This window comes from Lathyrus oleraceus, chromosome 2, assembly GCF_024323335.1.
Source record: "Lathyrus oleraceus cultivar Zhongwan6 chromosome 2, CAAS_Psat_ZW6_1.0, whole genome shotgun sequence".
In the NCBI taxonomy this organism is placed as follows: Eukaryota; Viridiplantae; Streptophyta; class Magnoliopsida; order Fabales; family Fabaceae; genus Lathyrus; species Lathyrus oleraceus.
Window position 1 is genome coordinate 71,660,371 of NC_066580.1, and position 9,587 is coordinate 71,669,957.

At 39.4% G+C, this 9,587-nt stretch overlaps 1 non-coding gene across 1 annotated transcript; it reads right to left on the minus strand.

The window, feature by feature from the left end:
- Positions 1-9,011: 9,011 nt before the first annotated feature.
- Positions 9,012-9,118, minus strand: LOC127125179 (small nucleolar RNA R71). Its single transcript, XR_007804636.1, has one exon. It is a non-coding gene; the product is annotated as a small nucleolar RNA R71 (small nucleolar RNA).
- Between the last annotated feature and the right edge of the window lie 469 nt (positions 9,119-9,587).

Here is a 9,587-nt window from a genome sequence, read left to right on the forward strand (position 1 = left end):
AATGCTTGAAAGCATGAGATTATTTGTAACTCAAAGCCCGTAGGCAAGAGTGATTATGTTCTTGAACGAAGTTGTGAAGCATGTTCAAGATGTTTAAACATTACATGGTAATTGTAGTGATAGGAATGGAAACTGGAGGTTTCTATCTAGGAGTTCCTAGGTATAGATTGCATTGGGTAGGGATTAAGTGAGGAGTTGTAAACGGGGGAGTTTAACTCTGAATTAATACTGCTAATAGTGGATCTTCTTCCTGGCTTGGTATGCCCCCAGAGTAGGTAAAGTTGTACCGAACTGGGTTAACAATTACTGGTGTTTTTACCTTTTGCACACTATATTCTGTCAGTTATAATTCAGTCTGTTCCTAGTCTGTTTATGAGGGAATAACAGACCTAACACATAGCATGCAGTCTGATTGCAAAACAGAATGTTATGACATTCATTATTGACTGCTGTTACTGATAAACTGGTTGGTCTGTTACAGTTCATCCTTATGTAATGTTGGAACAGGTGATGTTCAAATCAATGTTGAGACATCATGCTGATAACTGGGCAGGATCAATAAACAAAAGGGCTATGTTTGATCTCTACTGTGTCTTTGTACTAGATGGACAAAACTGGATGTTCTTCTGTCCATGGTGGTAGATTAGCAGATGTCGTGACATCTGGGACTGTGTGCATATGAGTATTGGGTTTTATTTTTCCTAACTGTCTTGCTGTATTAGGAACAATGTTGGATCAGATGTCATGACTTCTTATAGAACATCTGAACTCTGACTATACCAGAATTTCAATTAGTTTCAGAGCAGGCATCCTGTTCTGTTTCTGGATGAGGTCCATGGGTGATACTTTCTGGTATCTTGCAAGGAGTTATGCCAGTACTGTTATTGGAACCTGTGGAAGGTTCTGTGATTCCCCTGAATGGTCCCTTGAAGTAGGTGGTTGGACTATTCATAACAGGAACTATGTGTACCTGTCTCTGGAGGTTGGCAATTGGCTAGTATTGAAACATATTCAAACTTGGTACGTTCTTGGAGGCTGATCTGGTGAAGTGTGTGGTCATTGGTTGAGTTGTATTATGATTTCCGCTGCATAATACCTGGCAAAACTCAAACTCTGATGTAGTTTCCCCTCATGTGGATGAAAGGCGGATGTGTTCAAGATTTCATCATAATCTACTGAAGATGTCAAAGATACTTGAGTCTCCTCAAGTCCAGTCATGATGACGTTCTCACTTCAGAATGGTAAGAATCACCTGATCACTGATTTTTTTACTCTCTTGGGTAGTGTATATGAAGACCTTGAAGACTTTCAAGGAGGATTTGTTCCAAGGAGGTGGAACTAATGTTCTAGGCGATGTTAGACCATGTTGTTCAACAAGTATGCAGCTGCTGGTTGAATAGCAGATGTTTTTGGGTGTCAAACAAAGGGATACTTGTGTTTGGAACCTACTCTTGATCTGGAAGAGGAGACATTTGTGGGAGCTAAGTTGACAAGGGTAGGGTCAACTATGAGTATGCTCAAGAAGGTCACTTTTAGAAGTTTGATATCTAGAAGTGGAGCTGGTTGAAATGTGACATTGTGCAACCTCATGTTGTCTGTCTTGGATAGTTGCTCCTGGAAGTACTATGTTGTGTTGGAAGACATGTCCCCTGGATGTTAGAAGTCAATAATGGGGCAACCTGATTGCTATATCATTGAGGAGGATTAGGACCATGAATCTTGTAATTCAAACACCACGCTCAGAAGTGGCAGTTCTGTCAAGGAGTGAGAATATGAAGATTCAGAGATTGGTTGAGGTAGTATGCTCTGGCAATGCATACCTACTATTGACAAGTGTTGTTGTCTTTCACCAGTACTTATGGTCACCTGGAGTCTGATTGGTGTGATTGGAGTATGTAGAGGTTTAACTCAGAGAGTTAGTTGCCACCAATAAGGGTGATGTATGTCATGGTAAGACAGTTGGGTACAATGCATGGATATTGGTGTGAAGTTTCCATGATTGTTAATTTGAGGGGGAGTTTTGGTTAACCTCCTCACGTATTGTTCAGCCTAGGGTCTGGTTGGCTGTTGACCTGTGTCACATGGGTTCTGGTAGTTGTGTGACACATTTTCAAGGAAGAATTCATCTCTCTCATTCCTAAGGGTGAATTTAATCAGGGAAGTTTTTCAAAATTGTTGAGGTGCTTGCAAGCAGAAGATGTTGACACTAGAAGAGTATTTTCAAAGTATTCTTATGGTTGAAGTATCTGAAAGGAATATTGGGAAAGGATTTAAGATCAATGTCTACTTGTGCCAAGTAAAAGTATTTAATTGATTATCCTTGGAGCTCAAGATAACTGATGTTTTTAAAGATGTTGGAACATCTAGTCTTCAAGACCCTGTGCAAAATCACAGGAAGGATAGTACACTGGAGTATGATATATCACTTTGGTGGCAGCAAAATCATATGATCTCTGAAAAGGTTTCCTGGCAAGAAACATGTTCAGCCTTGACGTGTACAAGAAGAAGAAAACATCATAGTCCTGATGGTGGTTACTTGGATCAGTTTACTTCTGATCTAGGTAAGGAAGTGCATTGGCTAATGCACACTGTGGAGTTAAGAATAAGTGGCAGCATTCTTGACATCATGGAAACAACTTTGCTTGAGGAAGTGGAATCCTTGGTATAGCTGAAGGGACAGTTTCTAACTGGTCCTTCTGAAGACTCATGCATCAGAGTGTCTGAGGTCTTTGGAGAAGAAGCAGGGATTCATCAAGGTGTGAGCTTGGATGACTTAACTGCAAACCTGCAGGATGGAGGATGTTTACTCAAACTTGGTTCCACAATCAAGTCTATGAGAACATTGAACTCTTGTTCTGTGAAGGGAGGAAGTTCTTTCAAGTGGCAGAAGAAGGAGCTGAATTCAACAGCTAGATGTCAAAACACAAGGTTATGATATTTGGTTCAACATCAGAATCTTAGTTGGTGAAGTGGCACATCAACTTGAGATAAAAGGGTCTACTAGGTTGTAGATTGGATACTTCAAGAAGCTTGAAGGTATAGTCTCACTTGGAAGGTCATAATATCTTTGGGAGATGTCTGATAAACGTGGAGAGGTCAAAGAATGGCATTTGACTTTTTTCATATAAGAATTCATGAAGGAGGTAATCAACCAGTGGCAATTGGTCTATCTGAGAAGTGAGTTCGTAGGATCAAGACAATCAGCTTATGGCAGCTGATTATTCTTGAGGAAGGTCTGAGACAAACTACTTTGAGCAATAAAGTAGTAAGTTGAAGACACAATGAGGTGTTTCCTTTTCATCTCTTGGAGCTACCTGCTGGAGTTAAAGAAGATATGCAAGCAGGATTGTTTCAGAATGCCACATACAAAGACAAGGCTTCTGATATTGGTTGTACCTGCTGGAGCTTATATGGAAGACATATGTTGCAGGATTGTTTCAGTTGACATACTCATTGTCATGGTAACTGATATGGATGTACCTGCTATAAAAGGAAACTGGATTATGCAGGATTTTTCCAGATGTCAGACCCGATGTCATGACATCCTATAACACAGAACATTCAGTATGAATGTCTGGTGTTTTGTGATTGCACAATTGGTGGCAATCATTGGTTGATTGAAGATATGGCTAGCTGGCGCATTCTATCAGGGATTTCAACCAGATTTGTTCATTTTCCAGGATGATCTTTACAGCTGTTATAAAGATTTGATTGGAAAATATATTGAGGGTTTTCAAGATGTCCAATGCCTCTATAAAGGGGGACTTAGAAAACCTGTTTGAAAGCACAACCAAGACTGAGCGAAATTTAGAGAGAAAGCTAGAGTTGTGTCTGGTTTCTTGTGGATCAAGCTTGTGATTCAGTAATATCTGAAGAATATCAGACGGTGTTATGTTGTTTTCTGTTCTAGTTAGAAGAGAGATTGTCACAGAGTGTGGATGTGTTCATCCAAGAAGGTTGAACAGAGGGCGTGCTCTTGAAGACATGAAGATGCGTCTTATGTTTTCCATTCATCAAGTGGTCTGGGTTCTCCTTGAATCAGGAAGTTTGTAAAGGTCCAACCGTGGGGTGTTAGATATGTTCATCTCCAAGTTTCAAGAGGAGAGTTAGTTGTTCATGACAGGGGGAGTTCTGTCTTTGCACTGCAAGTAATTATCAAGCTTGTGGTCTATGTGTTCTCAGATAACAAGGTATGACACCTTGTTAGTTAGTGGGATGATGTGGTGTGTGTCAAGGCTGAGTGAGCAGAAGAATGTCTGACCGGATGTCATGACATTGCCTTGGACAAAACTGTTATTTCCTTCTGAATCTTCAGTCATAAGGAAAATGGAAGAGGGGCACAGGTGGTGTTGATATAACAGATGTCAGTGTGGCATTCTGGCTGGTACAGGTACTGGAGTTCAGTAGCTTTTATGGTTGGTGAATGCACAATTTTAGGGGGAGAAGAAGTATCCTTGTGAATTGTGCATTTGTGTGTCTTACTAGTTGCATCCATAACTAGTAATTCTGTTGATTGTTGCACAGTTTTAGGGGGAGGAAAAGTACCCTTGTGCATGTGTGTATTACTAATAGCCATAGCTAGAAATTGTTTTCTGCTTCTGCTAGTGATTAAACTACTGGTGTGTGGTTTAAGTGCTGCTAGTTTGCCTTGTGAACAAAAAGGATAGAGTGTTCACAAGATGTCATATGTGATGTCTTAACATAAGATATCCTATGTTCCTGCTGGAAGTTATATAAGGAAATATGGATGTGTGGTGCCAGATGTCAAGCTACCACTGGAGGTGAGAAAGTGGTCTTAGGGAATGGTGACAGGGAGAATATATGGAGAATGCAGACAAAAGCAGTATCAAATGTTAAGACATAGCTTGTAACGTGTCTGACAGCATTTATGGAATAGTCTTGGAACTGCGGTTTCTGGAAACAGTCAAGAGCTGTAAAAGGTATTCAAAGATTACCTGGGATATTGGTGGTGATTCTCTGACTGATTCTCAGCGAATATTTATGAATCTTGACCAAGCATTTACTCCTACCGTTAATTCCTAAGCATGGTCTGGCCTATTTAAAGGATGCATCAGCACTCATCTTCTCACAAGAGCGACATTTCATTCCCTCTAAACCATGGGGTTTGTTAAGATCTGGGCATACTGCTCCTGGATCTGGTTTTGTGAAGGTGTTATATATAAATGTTTAGCTAAAAAGGGGGAGAGAAACATTGTCCTGAAGATGCACCAGAAGCAAGCAACATCTGGTAGCAAGGAGAAGATGGATTCAGACACAAAAGTCACTAACTGGGTATATCAGTTGTGTCTTGTGATCTGAGTTAAGAAGACAATTGTGTCTTGTGATCTGAGTTACATTACCTATGTACTCAGTATTACATATTCTTCAGGAAGCCCTCCTGTTGAGGGGAAGGGTTGTGATGCAGTTGTGTATTATACAGCTTCTTCCTCATGTACACCAACAGTGGTGGTGGCATTGAGGCTGTCAAAGACAAAGAGGGAGTGCAGACCCACATTGGGATTATTTGTTTTAGCTAAAATTTGCCAAAGGGGGAGATTGTTAGTACCTTAGGATTGGCATTAATTTTGTAAAACAAATAATGAAATCACCTCTGTTGTTTTAATATGTTGGGTTGAAGAAATTCAACATCTGGACCAACATGTCATGTAAGATGTCACGACATCGGGACTGTGACATCTCACATGTGTATCAAACTGAATCAGTTAATTCTGGTTTGGTTTGTGATTAATTAGGAAATCTGGTGAATATCCTAACTCCCATGTGAAGATCTTGAAGATTCAATCAGAAGATTTGGTGAATATACAGTTTCTAAATATGAAGATATTTTAGGAACTAAAAGATTGATTGAAGACCTTGATTGGAGCAGAAGATTTCTGCCAGCTCTGTAACAGCAAAGAAGAAGATTTGCTGCGATTTTTGAAGGCCCAAATCCAGTTGGGTGGTTAGGTTATAAATAGGAGATTGTAACCTAGGTTTTGTTAGCCTCAAACAATGTGAAAATTAGGGGTATTTGTGAGGTAAACCTCCCAACCTGTAGGAAGGTTACCAAGTGTTTCTCAGTGCTTGAAAGCATGAGATTATTTGTAACTCAAAGCCCGTAGGCAAGAGTGATTATGTTCTTGAACGGAGCTGTGAAGCATGTTCAAGATGTTTAAACATTACATGGTAATTGTAGTGATAGGAATGGAAACTGGAGGTTTCTATCTAGGAGTTCCTAGGTATAGATTGCATTGGGTAGGGATTAAGTGAGGAGTTGTAAACGGGGGAGTTTAACTCTGAATTAATACTGCTAATAGTGGATCTTCTTCCTGGCTTGGTATGCCCCCAGAGTAGGTAAAGTTGTACCGAACTGGGTTAACAATTACTGCTGTTTTTACCTTTTGCACACTATATTCTGTCAGTTATAATTCAGTTTGTTCCTAGTTTGTTTATGAGGGAATAACAGACCTAACACATAGCCTGCAGTCTGATTGCAAAACAGAATGTTATGACATTCATTATTGACTGCTGTTACTGATAAACTGGTTGGTCTGTTACAGTTCATCCTTCTGTAATGTTGGTACAGGTGATGTTCAAATCAATGTTGAGACATCATGCTGATAACTGGGCAGGATCAATAAACAAAAGGGCTATGTTTGATCTCTACCGTGTCTTTGTATTAGATGGACAAAACTGGATGTTCTTCTGTCCATGGTGGTAGATTAGCAGATGTCGTGACATCTGGGACTATGTGCATATGAGTACTGGGTTTTATTTTTCCTAATTGTCTTGCTGTATTAGGAACAATGTTGGATCAGATGTCATGACTTCGTGTAGAACATCTGAACTCTGACTATACCAGAATTTCATGGTTGATCACACTGAATCACACCGTGTTTTGACTCGGATTTCACATGTTTATTAGGTCTTTATTACCATTTTGCTTGTGTTATGCTCTCTTTTATGTTGTTTTCAGATATTTAGCTCTTTCTGGACCTTTTTAGAAGAAACGAAGCAAAAAGACCAAAAATTAGGGTTTTTCGGCAAATATTATACACATGGCGTTATGCGTGGAGGCCGCTATAGGAGAAGCCATGACACATCATCCCTCAACCAGGAGGTAACCACCACGATCCCATGAACTTTCCCATTCACACACATGGCAGGCGCCACCTTTTCATTTCACGTTCCCACTAAGGAGAAGTTGAAAGGCATCATGGTCTTTGCATGCTGCTGAATTCCTCTATAAATAGGTCGTTCTAGTTCATTTCCAAATCATCCAACTTTTTTTACAACACTAAGACTATATTATCATCTGTAAAAGCGGTAATCCGTCACATCGAGGGGTTATCACACCGTAGTGTAATTGAGTTGGAGCCTTTGATTTTGCTGTCGCCTTTATCTTCAAAGTCAAAGGTTTATTTTCCTTGTACCAGATTTAAAGCCTTCGTTTGGAGCAGGTCCTAATTTAATCGCTTTTATTTATTTTACTTGTCATGCTTTACTTTATTTAATTTCTTGCTATGCTTTACTTTATTTAATTTCTTGCCATGCTTTACTTTCTTTAATTCTTGTCATTGTCTTTACTTTATTTAATTTTCTCGCCATTATCTTTATTGCTCGTTTTAATTATTTTACACGCTTTACATGTTCTTTACGCCTTACATTCTAAAACAACTTTTCATCATGACCAATATTGTTGTGTTTGTTTGTATTACCATGTCTGGCTAAATTTTTCAAAGGTTAGAATGTAAGGATCGCGGTTAAAGAGATGTTTCACATATTACATCTGTAGAAATGCTTTAAGGGTTGTTTTGATTTTTAATTTGAGTTTTCCGAAACAAACTTGGTTAGATTTAACTACTCAAGGAGTGCGAAAGCATCCTGGCTTAGTTAACTAGGAATTTTTATCACTTTAAGGAAAAACGATTTTGGAAACTGTTTTCGGACGCGTTGATAGATTTAAAATCAGGAAACTCCTTGGGTAAAACTTTCCGAATCAAAATCACTTTTCAACTAAGTTTACGAGTCTTATTTCTTAAAAATAGGTTTACTACTTTAGCGTTCTGCGCACCTTTTATAAGTGACAATAAAAGGCCTTAATTTAAGGGTAAACTCGGTTCTGAATACGTGAAAGCGACAGTTCCTGTTAAATGGATTCTTTTCAAGAGTAGAAAATATTTCCCCATAAGTAGTTTTATTTAGACAATCGAAACATCGTTTAACTGACGTGAAATACATTCAAACCTGTCTTTATCTGCACTGTATTTATTATTTTCTTTATTTACTCTTATTTTGCGACATCAATATCTCTTTTATACCGCCTTATATAAACATCGTAACGATAGTAATCGATATATTGACGATTTGGTCTTTGTGGGATCGATATTCTTTTATATTACTTTGACGCGATTCGTGCACTTGCGAATAAAGCGATCAAGTTTTTGGCGCCGTTGCCGGGGACCAACTTCGTCAAATTTCGTACCCTGTTGTTACACCGTCTAGACTAAGGCATTATTAGCCGGTAAATGCGAAGAACCCGTAGTACCGAAAGTTTAGTAGATCCTTTAGCGGAACCCGAACGTTACACTCATACACGCCTCTTACTCATCCGAATTAAGAAAGCTATGGCCGAGAATCGCAACCGGAGACCTCTTAAGGAATTTCCCCAACCCTTCGACGAGGAACCTAGTTCTAGTATAGTAAACCCCTTCATTCTTGCCAACAATTTCGAACTAAAACCATCTTTACTGCAATTAGTGCAACAGAACCAATTCGCGGGTCTCGCTACTGAGAACCCAAATCAACATTTAAAAGTCTTTATCCAATTGGCCGACACCTTTAAATCCAACGGTGCTTCATCTGATGCGATTTGTTTAAGATTATTTCCTTTCTCCCTCAGGGATAGAGCACGTTCATGGTTAGATTCACTTCCAGGTAATTCAATAACTACCTGGGAGGACCTTAGGAGAGTATTCCTTGCTAGATATTTTCCCCCCAGTAAGACTGATGTTCTTCGAAACAAAATAACTAGATTTACTCAAAACCAAGGAGAATCACTTTTTGAAGCTTGGGAGAGATATAAAGAGATGTTAAGAGTATGTCCATACCATGGCCTAGAACAATGGCTCATCGTTCATACCTTCTACAATGGACTCCATTATAACACAAAGATGAGCATCAACGCTACCGCTGGTGGCGCGCTGATGAACAAACCTTACCCTGAATCTTGTGGCCTATTTGAGGATATGGCCCAAAACCATTACCAATCGGGAACTGAACGAGCATCAATAGAGAAAAAGGAGACCCAAGGTGGAATACATGAGATAAGCTCTATGGACATGATACAAGCGAAAATGGACGCCTTAGCCCTTAAGGTCGAACATATTTCTACAAACTCTAACACCGTAGCGGTAGTCCACACAGAGTGTAAACTTTGTGGATCAAAAGGACACGAATCAACGAAGTGTAACCTTTTGAACGACCTGAACACCGACCAAGTGAATTACGCCCAAGGTAACCCATTTTCTAATACTTACCACCCTGGATGGAAAAATCACCCAAATTTTTCCTATAAAAACCAGAAC